This window comes from Aptenodytes patagonicus, chromosome W (genome assembly GCF_965638725.1).
Source record: "Aptenodytes patagonicus chromosome W, bAptPat1.pri.cur, whole genome shotgun sequence".
In the NCBI taxonomy this organism is placed as follows: Eukaryota; Metazoa; Chordata; class Aves; order Sphenisciformes; family Spheniscidae; genus Aptenodytes; species Aptenodytes patagonicus.
Window position 1 is genome coordinate 29,423,676 of NC_134981.1, and position 14,219 is coordinate 29,437,894.

The following is a 14,219-nucleotide window of genomic DNA, read 5'->3' on the forward strand; positions in this document are numbered from 1 at the left end:
ATGCATCTCCTGTTATTCAAAGTAATTTTTTTTTTTTTTTAGCTGTATGAACAGAATGGAAAGTTGACTTTACATTTAAAGGGAAGGTGTAGTGGGAGAAGACAACAGATGAAGACTCAGGCTCCCAGAGGAGGTTTGGTGGAAGAGGTGGCACGGGACAAGGAGGTTCATCTGCTAAAGGTACTACACAGGTGGCATTCAGTCTTCAGACCTAATTGCTTGCTGCTGCTATACAGGCAAGTGTGCATAGTGATGTTATCAAAAAAGACCATCTCTTGACCTCCTTTGGCAATTTAGTTTCATTAAATTATTTCATATTTTGCAGAGTATTTTATGAGCTAATATAAAATAGCATAGCAATACTTTGTCACATTCGGCTCAAAGAACATATTAGCGATGCAACAGCCCCACTAAATGGAATATTTGACCAAGACTAATGCTGAACTGTAACCACTGATCAAACATGCAGGCATAGGTCTATGCCTTAAATTAAAAGAAAAAACAGGCACAAAGCCAATGTAGCAAATATGGTTTTAGCATAGTCTATTAGTTTTCACTAATAAAGCTAACTTGCAATCTGGTGTACTGGAAATTGGGCATTGTACCTTTTCCATAGCGTATCTGAAAATATTTGGGGGAGGTTCTTTGTGGATATTGTTGGGGGGTTTTTTGGGGTGGGTTTTTTTTTTGTTTTGTCCTGGTTTCGGCTGGGATAGAGTTAATTTCCTTCCTAGTAGCTGGTATAGTGCTGTGTTTTGGATTTAGGATGAGAACAAAGTTGATAACACACCGATGTTTTAGTTGTTGCTAGGTAGTGCTTACACTAGTCAAGGACTTTTCAGCTTCCCATGCTCTACCGACTGAGAAGGCTGGAGGTGCACAAGAAGCTGGGAGGGGGCACAGCCAGGACAGCTGACCCAAACTGGCCAGAGGGATATTCCATACCATATGATGTCATGCTCAGCATATAAACTGGGGGGAGTTAGTTGGGGGAGGGGTGACTGCTGCTCGGGAACTGGCTGGGCATCGGTCGGCAGGTGGTGAGCAATTGCATTGCGCATCACTTATTTTGTATATTCTTTTATTATTATTTTCCCTTCCTTTTCTGTCCTATTAAACTGTCGTTATCTCAACCCATGATTTTTACTTTTTTTTCCCCTCACTTCTCTCCCCCGTCCCACTGGGTGGTAGGGGGAGTGAGCAAATGGCTGTGTGGTGTTTAGCTGCCTGCTGGGTTAAACCACAAAAGTCCTTTTGGCACCCAACATGGGGCACGAAGGGTTAAGATAACGACAGATCTGACCAGAGCGTGTCAAGGCAAATTTGTTACAAGCATTCATCATACTGGTTTAACAGTCACTGGTCACAATGTTGATTAATTCACTCTCAAAGTTGTCGTGCTTGCTCTCAAAGTCGTGTTATGTAACACCTTACTTGCTGTATATGTTCCCTGTTGTGCTGTCTATCACCTCTGGGAGCTGGATCAAGGATATCATTTTGCTGCACTGTGTAACACTACTGGTTTATGATGTGATCAACAAAATAACAGCCATGTCTCCACCAACTAGCGAAAAGGAAACACAAGCTTTCTGAGGCGTCGTTGGCTTTTGGAGAATGCACATTCCAAATTACAGTCTGATCGTAAACCCTCTCTATCAAGTGACCCGAAAGAAGAACGATTTCAAATGGGGCCCTGAGCAACGACAAGCTTTTGAACAAATTAAAGAGGAGATAGTTCATGCAGTAACCCTGGGGCCAGTCCAGGCAGGACAAGATGTAAAAAATGTGCTCTACACCGCAGCCGGGGAGAATGGCCCTACCTGGAGCCTCTGGCAGAAAAAACACCAGGGGAGACTCGAGGTCGACCCCTAGGGTTTTGGAGTCGGGGATACAGAGTATCCGAGGCCCGCTATACTCCAACTGAAAAAGAGATATTGGCAGCATATGAAGGGGTTCGAGCTGCTTCGGAAGAGTTTGGTACTGAAGCACAGGTCCTCCTGGCACCCCGACTGCCGGTGCTGGGCTGGATGTTCAGAGGGAGGGTCCCCTGTACACATCATGCAACTGATGCTACATGGAGTAAGTGGGTCGCACTGATCACACAACAGGCTCGAATAGGAAACCCCAGTCACCCAGGAATCTTGGAAGTGATCATGGATTGGCCAGAGGGCAAAGATTTTGGAATATCACCAGAGGAGGAGGTAACGTGTGCTGAGGAGGCCCCAATGTATAATGAACTACCAGAAAATGAGAAGCAATATGCCCTGTTCACTGATGGGTCCTGTCGTCTTGTGGGAAAGCATCGGAGGTGGAAAGCTGCTGTATGGAGTCCTATGCGACAAGTTGTAGAAACTGCTGAAGGAGAAGTTGAATCGAGCCCATTTGCAGAAGTAAAGGCCATCCAGCTGGCTTTAGACATTGCTGACCGAGAGAAGTGGCCAGTGCTCTATCTCTGTACCGACTCGTGGATGGTGGCAAATGCCCTGTGGGGGTGGTTGCAGCAATGGAAGCAGAGCAACTGGCAGCGCAGAGGCAAACCCATCTGGGCTGCCGCATTGTGGCAAGATATTGCTGCCCGGGTGGAGAACCTGGTTGTAAAAGTCCGTCACGTAGATGCTCACGTACCCAAGAGTCGGGCCACTGAAGAACATCAAAACAACCAGCAGGTGGATCAGGCTGCTAAGACTGAAGTGGCTCAGGTGGATCTGGACTGGCAACATAAGGGTGAATTATTTATAGCTCGGTGGGCCCATGACACCTCAGGCCATCAAGGAAGAGATGCAACATACAGATGGACTCGTGATCGAGGGGTGGACTTGACCATGGACACTATTGCGCAGGTTATCCATGAATGCGAAACATGCGCTGCAATCAAGCAAGCCAAGCGGTTAAAGCCTCTCTGGTATGGAGGACGATGGCTGAAATATCAATATGGGGAGGCCTGGCAGATTGATTACATCACACTCCCACAAACCCGCCAAGGCAAGCGCCACGTGCTTACAATGGTGGAGGCAACCACCGGATGGCTGGAAACATATCCTGTGCCCCATGCCACTGCCCGGAACACTCTCCTGGGCCTTGAAAAGCAAGTCCTATGGCGACATGGCACCCCAGAAAGAATTGAGTCAGACAACGGGACTCATTTCCGAAACGACCTCATAGACACCTGGGCCAAAGAGCATGGCATTGAGTGGGTATATCACATCCCCTATCATGCACCAGCCTCTGGGAAAATTGAACGATACAATGGACTGTTAAAGACTACACTGAGAGCAATGGGTGGTGGGACATTCAAACATTGGGATACGCATTTAGCAAAGGCCACCTGGTTAGTCAACATGAGGGGATCTGCCAATCGAGCTGGCCCTGCCCAGTCAAAACTTTTACGTACTCTAGAAGGGGATAAAGTCCCCATAGTGCACATAAAAATTATGCTGGTGAAGAGAGTCTGGGCTATTCCTGTCTCAGGCAAAGGCAAACCCATCCGTGGGATTGCTTTTGCTCAAGGACCTGGGTGCACTTGGTGGGTAATGCGGGAGGATGGGGAAGTCCGATGTGTACCTCAAGGGGATTTGATTTTGGGTGAGAATAGCCAATGATTTGAATTGTATGCTGTTAATTACTATGTAATACTGTATATCATCACTTCTGTGGTGGCTATATGCCATATCAACGGTATCACAGTAAGAATCACCCATATTAATGAAGAATGAACTTTGATGAAACCGAGCAAAGTGCAGCGATGATAGAACTGGAGAAGTGCAGCGGTGATGGGAACAGAACTGGCTTCAGCATGCAAAAAATCTAACACCACACACCATCTCTCCTGCCCTGAAGGACTGTTATGAGAGATGGAGCCCGAAGTCATGGACTAAATGTAGTCAACGAACATTTTATAGGGATGGCCCATAGAGTAAGGGAATGATATCTGTGTGTATATATCAAAACACAGGAAAGGTGGTGGTGATTAATTGGGATGTATTGGAAAGTGTGGGGACCTGGGCATGATGTAGATGGTATAGAAGAAGGGGTGGATACTGTCGTGGTTTCGGCTGGGATAGAGTTAATTTTCTTCCTAGAAGCTGGTATAGTGCTAAAACTATAGGGTTAAACCACAACAGGGGTTTTGTTTTTTTTTTTTACAAGCCAGGAAACAGATAGCAAAATCCCAGCTTTAGGAGGACCATGTGGTAGACATTTAATTTACATCCTAATGAGTCATGCTACAGACTACCGTTAATCTGTTCTTTACCCAGGATGAAGAGCCAGCAGGGTGCCACAGCTTCAGTCCTTCTAAATCAGACATCTACATCTGTTTCCAACAAAACATATGACAGAATGTCAAAGTCATGAAATCCACTGAATTTTCCTCTTTTCCCAGAGTCAAAGGAACTTGGGGTCACTTTCTTAACTAAGACAGGAAAGTATTTGTAAACATAAGTCAGAAATGCCACACTAGTTGAGAACAAAAACATTCCTCCCTCCCATCAGAAAATGTTACATCCTAATTGTTATTCAAGATGATGCTTTTACATGGAATCAGCCTTCTAGGAAAAATGAAATCTAATACTCAATTCCAGACCATTTCAGAGATTGAACTGAAGAAGTTATTTTGAAAGAAAGAACAAACACTTTAAGCTTTCCCCAGAGACTGTTTGTTGCAAGTATTTCATAATCTATATACTAGGCAACAGACTAAAGTGTATTTTCATCAACTTACTGAATGGGTATTGATAATTTCTTCAATGGAGATATATATGACAGGTTTGCTAAGTTTCAGAGTATTCATCGATATTGAATTTCTCCTCTGGTTCAGGAACATCACATGCTGTTTGAAAAAAAAATCCTAAGAGAAAATGAGAAAGACAAATAATTCTTCCTTATAAACTCACTTTAGTTAGTTTGTATAAAAAACCAACGTAATCAAGTCTTTGACATTCATTATATTTCTCTTATAATATGCAACCTACACTTAGTGTATGAAGGAACCTTTCTGAGACAACGCATTTACACATCAATACAAACGATGAAGTGTTCCATCTTTCCTGGACAGCTGGTGAAAGATTATTTTCAAGGTAAAATTTTTCTCCTTATTCAACAAGGAGTGATAACTTGGCAAATTTTAAACACTTAGAGAAGTCTGTATTTAATACTCTAGAAATTACGAAAGGATTTCCACAGAAAGACCCTCTGATTTTATAAAGGCACTTTGTAGTATAAAGTGTGCTGAGAAGAAATTATTTGAAATAGCTAGACAAAATTACCACTTGGCCTACAAATGTTTAAATTGCTATTACTCAGAAATTGAGCTGCTTGAATTGTCAGAAAATGTGATTTTTTTATAAATGCAAAAATCTTGAGAGGAAAAAATCCAATGTATGGTTGAAGTGTTACTTTGACTTGACGAGCACATACATGGAGCTGAGACCTGCCTCCCAAGACAACAATGGGTGTCTCTCCAAGCTACTGACAGCTTCAGGAATGTACACAACAAAGAAACAGCAAGGTCCTCCTATCAGAGGACCAGTTTGTTTTCCAAAGTGAGAGGACCTGAATTGGAGCAGCTGGAAGAAACTGGTTTTTAGATGAGGCCTACAGGGATACTGTAAGAGCCATCCCACCTTCACTGTGCCAGCCCTGCGCTGTTGAGGAGGATGCACGTTTCAGGCTCAGAGGACCTTTAAAGTTGGTATTAAGAAGAGAGGGCTGGGATTTCTCAGTTTGGAGAGGAAAAGCTGAGGAAGGATATGATCAAGTTGTACAAAATCACAGTGGTGTTGCATAAGATGGGTGCAGAATTCATTCACCAAATCCCACAACAACAGGACAGGGGTGGGGGTGGTGAGGGAGAATGCAATGAAGCTAGCAGGAAAATATTAATTTCAAATGAAAGAAAGCACTGTTTTAACCACCAGGTAGCAAACATCTGAATATTGCTGCAGGAGGAGGTTGTGGAGGCAGGTGGTATCAAAAGGTTCAAGAAGGGCTTGGACAAATTCATGCACAAGTTCATAAATGCATAGTAAAAGATCTAGGCAGGGCTGGTAGCTTTTAACATAGCTAATATTGCAATTGGTCTTGCTGGTGTTGCTGGGTACAAGGGGAACAGGCAGCTGAGAGCTACCACTGTTGGTGTCTAAGGAGGGTTTAAAGTAGAGCACAGTCACCCGGAGACTCAGTTTTGTATGAATTCAGCTTAATTAGAAGAGGAATTCTTCCTTTTGTAGTGATCAAAAGGCCAACTAGAGTAGGCTCTCTTCCTTCATTAGCGTTTGTTATTCTTGCTATAACACTTTCTATCCTATTCTGTCTTCATGTTTATGTCATGTCCTTAAATACTTCAATAAACAGAATGACTAAGTTTAAGTATCTTTGAGTTCATGGCTGATCTCTCAAGGAAACCCATTATATGAACAGTGCATTTGCTTTCATTAAGGACAGACACTAAAGACAGAAGTTACAAAAATGAGTTTGTTGCAAGACAGAATAACACTTCAAGCTAATAGCAGCAACCACCCAAAAATATGAGGAATAATCCCAAAGAGTTTGTGTCCCAGAGTGTAGCAAAACATGCAGTTTCCTATTACTGCACAAGATGAAAGAATAAAATCTGAGTGGAATCTCTCAAAGATGAAAGAATAAAAAAAAACAAAACAACTTTTTCTTCACCAATAAGTGTTTCCTCAGACAAAGCACTCAGCTGTCCTGCCCACCCAAAGAACACATTATTTCTGCTGAATAATGAATCACTCCATGCTGCTCTCACAGTCTATGTGGTAAGGAAGCATTAGTGCAACCAAGTCAGCAGAGCTGATCATTTCTCAAAGTAATGCTCAAGTAGAAATGCAACATGTTACTTTTGCTTCAAGTTCCTCAGAAGTGAGAATTTCTCTATGGCAGATCACTCAACATTTTTAACTCTCAGCAGGGAATTCCTATAAACTAGGAGTCCACCTGCCTTATTCATCCTAGAAGTGAGTTCTTACTGTATAGGTATTTGTGAAGGCTTTGCATACCTGAACTTCTGGTATGTCTGTGAGAGGTAAGTGTTCATAGATGATAGATGTTCGCTCTCTCCTTCAAAGAGTTTGTTAGAAGCAGCGTGATGAAGGACTTTTGCCACACAACCTAGGTTCCTCCTCTGGTCGGGGTGTATCTGGCCCCTGGCTGTCATACCAATTACATCAAAACCATCAGGAGCAACAATGGCAGGGTTCATGTAGCAATAGTACAAGAGGTTTCCGACAATCTAAAAAGAAAAAAATTAAGAAATCTTCCCTTTGCATACAGTAATTACATTTTACAAAACAAGATCATTTCTACTTCTAAATTAGACCATAGAAATTCTTCTAGCACCAGTTCCTAAGACATACGTGTTACCTATGTGGCTAACTGAAAGCATCTGTGGTCTTTTATAAGATGCAAGCACAGTAATGGGCACCACACCCTGACACAAGAATAAAAACATACTTCCATCCCAAACCAATCACCTTCTTAGGCAAGATCTTTCCAAAATATTAAACAGTTACAGATTAAAAAGCCTAGAATTATTAGAAATAGAACTCCTTGGTTTCAATTAGATTATTTCTGTAAAAAAAAAGACCATCTGCTTGTGACTGTCAGAAATCTACCAGACATACTTGGGAATATACTACTTTTTATTCCAACCAGTGCCAGAAATAAAGACTACAAATAGAGCTTGTTAATTTTAAGCTTTAGAATAACAAGATTTCTGAATAAAATGTTCAGTTTAAGATGGCTCTTAAATTTCTAGCAAACTATTATGGATGAGAAAAAATAAATGTTCATTTCACGACAAATTCTTCCAACATCTATGCACTGACAGCTGCCCTAATAACATTTACTTTGCACAAAAGCTCAAGTTCATTAATGTACGAAAACCCACATTCATACAGGAATGGAATCAGTCCTTTGTCCTAGCAACTCCTCAAAGACCAGTAGTCTAGGTTCTGCTAGGCTCTGACTGTTTTTATCTTCATTGGATTGTTTCTCCACAGCAAAAATAACAAAAGTTTTACATATTCTAAACTTTGTAATGAGAAACAGCCATTTTCAATTAAACAGGAATTATTGCCCTTGTTTTTGCTTGGAAATTGTGCCTCAAAACACCTCTGTGAACATCAGTTATGGACTTTTACAACCAGGTTTCAATTTGGTGTTACTGGCTTTAGGTCAGCTAATGCAAGGCATTGAGTTGAACACATCAAGACAAATACAACTCTCCTTTCTTCTAGATTTTGCAAGGTTCTGCTCCAGAGGCTCATTCTCTGAAGTGCTACAGATATCTGCCAGCATTTAATGCATTCATTGACAAGGGACCCATTGTTTCTAATGAGGACTGCATGCAGCCCTAAAAGACTAGAGAACAGATTTTCCAAAGCTGCAATTTCTATAATGATGTTACAGTAACTTGTATCAAGCAGATGGCTGTTTCAAGTCATTCCTGGTCCCAGAAAAAGGCAGGACTTCTCTTTCTGCAGTTAGCCTCAGCTTGTGTAGTCACCTGCAGAACCTCCAGCTTACATATTTAAAGGCTTTCAGCTGGGTGCCTCATGCTCCATTTGCTACTTATTTCATAAGTTGAGCAATGCCTTAATCTGCATTGCTGGAGTGATGGACAGAAGTACATCATAAATGCTGCTTGCAAGGATTTCCAATGCATTGTTAAAACATGCAAATGCAGAATTAATTTTTCGGCTGAGGAGTTTGAAGTCCTCTAAACAGGCACCAGGATATATATATATATATTTTAAAAACACTGAACAGTATCTTTTTGAAGGATAATAGGAAAGTCCTATTGAAATGAATACCTTGTAATTTTAGAACCATTTCATTAAGCACTAATAAAAGCACCTTTATTGAAATGCAAATAGTTCTAATTTGAGAGAGTTGTCAGTCTCTGAGTTGGCTGGAAGGCTCACGGAGCAATTCCTCTAAGCCCTCTGAAGAGGCACCATGGCTGTGATAAGTTAGAGATGGGCACTGTGCCTGTACCACACTTATCCCTCACACTTTTCAGTCTGTACAAGTGTCATTCCCACAACTTTTACAAGCATCTTAAATAAGTGTAATGGAATGGAATGATCTACTTGCAATTTGTTTTTAGAGCCCTTCCTCATTGTATTTAAATTACATTATTAACTCATTTTTTTTCAATACATTATTTTTAATATGCTAACTTCAGGTGAGAAAAAAAAAATCAAGACCAGAGTGTTCTTCGTGAAAGGATTGTTGGTGGTAAGGACAAGAGTACAAAACAAAAACCCAAGATGATTCAGATAAACTCCAACCCTCTAAGAACAGTTACTGAGCTGACTATCCAAAACAGGTTGAGCACTGTCTTCCATAGGAATTGCTGAACACCCAGATTAAGAAAGCTAGGTTGTTGCAACAGAATTCTCTCCTCCCCTTCCACCACCCCTTTGCAACCCAAGAAGCACCAAATTCCTTCAGTAAATGCTGGTGTTCTCAGTTCCTTAGAATGCTTAGTGTCAATAAAAATCCCCTTTGGCAGTAAAAGGACAAGCTGCTGGCACTTTGCTCTCAGAAGTCTACCTTTAATAGTTCATCTTCTGTTGCATCTGGGAATTTCTCATGGAGCGAGCTCTTCAGAACTTGGGCTATATATCTCATTCCATAACTACATGTAGAACAGATGAAAAGGAAAATAATGGAAAGACTTATATGAAACAAACAAATCATTCTAGTCAGCGAAGTTATTGGCTCTTTCCTCAGCCACTTAAAAACACAAAACAAGATGATAATGGAAAATACAAAAAGTTTCAAGTACAGGGAGACAATCACAAGGCTAAAGCAGAGTAGAAGTGGAGAAACCGCTCCCTCTACTGGGGAAGTCATTCGAGAGGCACGTATCAAGCCATTTAATTTGAAAAGATCGCCATCGCTGAATTTCACATAAAGCTTCACTGTGCACATGAACTGCAGCTTGGAGAGTCCTAACTCAGCACTTAAGGCATCATATTGAGAGACGAGAATATGGATGTGAGAACTTTGTCAGTTACTGCTCGCAAACTCTGTATCAGTGATTCCAGTTTATTGACCACTTCTCTGTGTGTTAATGCTTGTTCCGTGGTTACATTATATGGCAATTTGCTGCAAAGCAAACAGAAATTAAACCAGGCTAAAGGTATTTGAGAATAAAATACAATTTTTTTCTTCATAAGGGTCATCAGTGAACAGAAAAAAAACCTTATCAAATACAGTTAAAGTTGGTTAAGTAACAAAAGTCTCAGATGCATTAGCTTCCTTTTTTTTGGAGGGGGGCAGTTCATTTGGGTGGGGGTGCACATGCTATCATGTGCCTTCCTTTAGTTGCAAAAGGGGAATCCTAATTTAAAGGGGGATTAAAATAGTCCGAGGCATGCCTCTCTGCATCCCAATCCCAGCATAGCTCCTTAAAAGCCCAGGACACTACTAACATACTGTTATAAAACCTGGGCAAAAGGCTGTAAATTCTTCCATGGCATAGCCTACTACACTTGTAAAGATGAAGTAACTGACTTCTGAAGATCATGACCAGGAAAGCAATTTCTCTGTTGTTCAGAACAGGTTAAAGCACCTGTTTTTTCAAGAACCTCTCCCCAAAAACTCTCATTGTGCTGTGGGAAGATGGGTGTGATGCCCATGCCCCCATGTAGCGGGACACAAGGGAGCAATAACTGTGCAGAAACGGGGGACAGGATGGAGCGAAGGCCCCATAGCTCTCGCCTGTTCGGACACTGTCATCCTTGATAAGCCTGCCTCTGCCACACCTCTCACAGTCCTGAGGCCTAAACTTATGTCAAGGGCCTAAAGACTCAGGCTCTGAAACACATTTGAATGCACTGAGAGAGAAAACCTAAGGCGGGGAAGTGAAAGGAGGACCTCGCCTGCATAAAGTAACACCAACTTGTGATACTGAGCACTTAGTTTAGTGATTTAGCAGTTACGGCTCCTCATTGTTAAAATAAGAGGGAAGGGGAGAAGACGGTGCATTTGAGTAAAAGATAAGACCCAACCAAGGGCTTATCTACCGAGACCATGCGGCAACAAAAGCACAAAAGGATGCGGACTGGAGGAGGCTCCTCGAAGCTCCCTCTCAGCTGGACTGAGATCCCCGAACTGTCTGTGACCACTGGCTTGATCCTTATCGACAGGTCGTATTACCCTCCCTGTGTATGTAGTTGTGTCGTGTTATGTGTTACTATTTTGTGAACCTGTATGCTTGCTTAAGGATTCTGGCTCTCATAATAAACTGTCACCATATAGTACCCGCCTGACTGTGGAGTCTGAGTAGTGGTCGTTTTCCCCCCCTTCTTTTGGTACTATACGGTGCATGACAGTAAAAATTGGCGTAGTCGGCAGGATGCATCATCCAGTACACTGGTGGGTCCAGTGAATGTACTACGGACGAATCAGAACTGCGATTCAAGGCTCAAGCCCAGCCGCCCCCAGCCCCTCTGTTATCTGAGGATCCGCTGGAAAGCAAGGGGGTTTTAGTCTTGCCAAACTGTTAAAATGACCACATCCTTAAGCAACCTATTGCAAAGGTTCAAGTGTAAACCCTCGGAGCAGGGCTTAGACTGGGCCAAGCCAAATTGGAAGGATGAACAGAAAGTAGTCCAGAGAATTGAGCAATTACACAAGGAACAGAAGTACAAGAAGGGAAAAGGAAAAGGGGTCATTTGTGCAGTTTTGGGTGCCTGTCTAACTTGTGCCCAAAAGGAGCAGAAAGAGGACTCTAGCCCGTACCGAACGGTTAATGCTGAGTTGAATAAAACCAAAATCTCCTTGCTAACTGATGAGCTTAATCAGGAAAGAAAGCAGTGCTCGGACTATCAGGCCGAAGCGAATGAACAAAGGAGGTATGCCATGAGGTTGGAGGCAGCTAACCATACACTACGGCAAGAACTAATGAGTGTGAAAAAAGAAAGAGATGATTGTAAACTGGCACTAGCGGAAGCGGAGGCTCGCGAATCGCGGCTCCGAGAAAAACTCGATCTCCTATTGGCACAAATTCCAATAACTAGTAATAAAACAAAAATTCAGAAGCTAGTGTACTGTTGCGATCCCGAGAAGTGGGATGGTGACATTTGGGATTCTAGCGAGGAAGAAGAAAGAGAGAGCCCTGCAGGATTATCTCTGGATACTCCGGGGGAAACCACCCTCTACCCTCTAGTAAAAACCGAGGAAACGGATGGTGGGGGCGGAAATGCCAGGGTAGTTACAACCTGAACCATCCCATGGTCCCCGTCCGAATTGGCTAACCTGCAGGAAAAATATTCCCGGAAGCCACATGAATCAGAAGTGGAATATTTGTGGAGAGTATCCCTAACCAGGGGAGACCGAATTCTATTAAGCCCTGTCGAGGCCAGAGGCTATTGGGGTCCTGGCGTTTTTCTCACCACCATGCCCGGACCAGAAAATCATTCCCTTACCGCTAGGATAGCTCATGGGGCCTCCGGGATAGACCCCCAGGACCGGGGGGATCCGATAGTTATAAGGACAGCCGGATTCTCTGATCTTGCTGCCTCAGTACAAAAAGCAGCCTGTGTGCAAGCCATACATGATCAAGGATTGGTTACAGAATCCCCCATGATGGCTCCCATTGCTCAGGACCGCCTCACCCCTTTGATCCGGGGTCTCCCGGACAGTCTTAATACGTATGTGGCTGGGATACAGGATGGAATAAGGCAGGGGCGCAGACGACCAGGAGGACCTCTAACTTGGACTCAGTTAGTTCAAGATGTTATAAGTTACGGGCGACGAATGGGATGGGTGAACGCTGGAACATAGCATAGTGAGTGGCAGCTAATATATACCTGATTCAGGCCCAAATACCTATTCAGCAAATACCTGTTAAGGGCATAAAATAAATTTTTATTGTTTCAGGATAAGCCACCAACTCTCACTTTACAGAACATACATTTACATAGAGAAAAAAATGACTAACTTTCTCCGCCCTTCATAGAATCATAGAATAGTTTGGGTTGGAAGGGACCTCTAAAGGTCATCTAGTCCAACCCCCCTGCCGTGGGCAGGGACATCTTCAACTAAATCAGGTTGCTCAGAGCCCCATCCAACCTGACCTTGAATGTTTCCAGGGATGGGGCATCCACCACCTCTCTGGGCAACCTGTTCCACTGTTTCACCACCCTCAGCATAAAAAATTTCTTCCTTATATCTAGTCTAAATCTACCCCCCTTTAGTTGAAAGCCATTCCCCCTTGTCCTGTCGCAACAGGCCCTGCTAAAAAGTCTGCCGCCATCTTTTTTATAAGCCCCCTTTAAGTACTGATAGGCTGCAATAAGGTGTCCCCAAAGCCTTCTCTTCCCCAGGCTGAACAACCCCAACTCTCTCAGCTTTTCTTCATAGGAGAGGTGTTCCATCCCCCTGATCATTTTCGTGGCCCTCTTCTGGACCCGCTCCAACAGCTCCGTGTCTTTCTTATGCTGAGGGCTGCAGAGCTGGATGCAGTACTCCAGGTGGGGTCTCACCAGAGCAGAGTAAAGGGGCAGAATCACCTCCCTCGACCTGCTGGCCACGCTTCTTTTGATGCAGCCCAGGATACGATTGGCCTTCTGGGCTGCGAGCGCACATTGCTGGCTCATGTCCAGCTTTTCATCCACCAGTACCCCCAAGTCCTTCTCGGCAGGGCTGCTCTCAATCCCTTCATCCCCCAGCCTGTATTGATACCGGGGGTTGCCCTGACCCAGGTGCAGGACCTTGCACTTGGCCTTGTTAAACCTCATGAGGTTCACACAGGCCCACTTCTCGAGCTTGTCCAGGTCCCTCTGGATGGCATCCCGTCCCTCTGGCGTGTCGACCGCACCACTCAGCTTGGTGTCGTCTGCAAACTTGCTGAGGGTGCGCTCGATCCCACTGTCTATGTCATTGATGAAGATATTAAACAGTACCGGTCCCAATACGGATCCCTGTGGGACGCCACTCATCACCAATCTCCATCTGGACATTGAGCCATTGACCACTACCCTCTGGATGCGACCATCTAACCAATTCCTCACCCACCGGACAGTCCACCCATCAAATCCATACCTCTCCAGTTTAGAGAGAAGGATGTTGTGGGGGACCATGTCAGAGGCCTTACAGAGGTCCAGATAGATGACATCTGTAGCCCTTCCCGTGTCCACTGATGTAGTCACTCCGTCATAGAAGGCCACTAGGTTAGTCAGGCAGGA

At 43.5% G+C, this 14,219-nt stretch overlaps 1 pseudogene; it reads right to left on the bottom strand.

Moving 5' to 3' along the window:
* The window catches only part of LOC143172220 (ras GTPase-activating-like protein IQGAP2), a 71,443-nt pseudogene that overhangs the window by 15,741 nt on the left and 41,483 nt on the right, over positions 1-14,219 (bottom strand).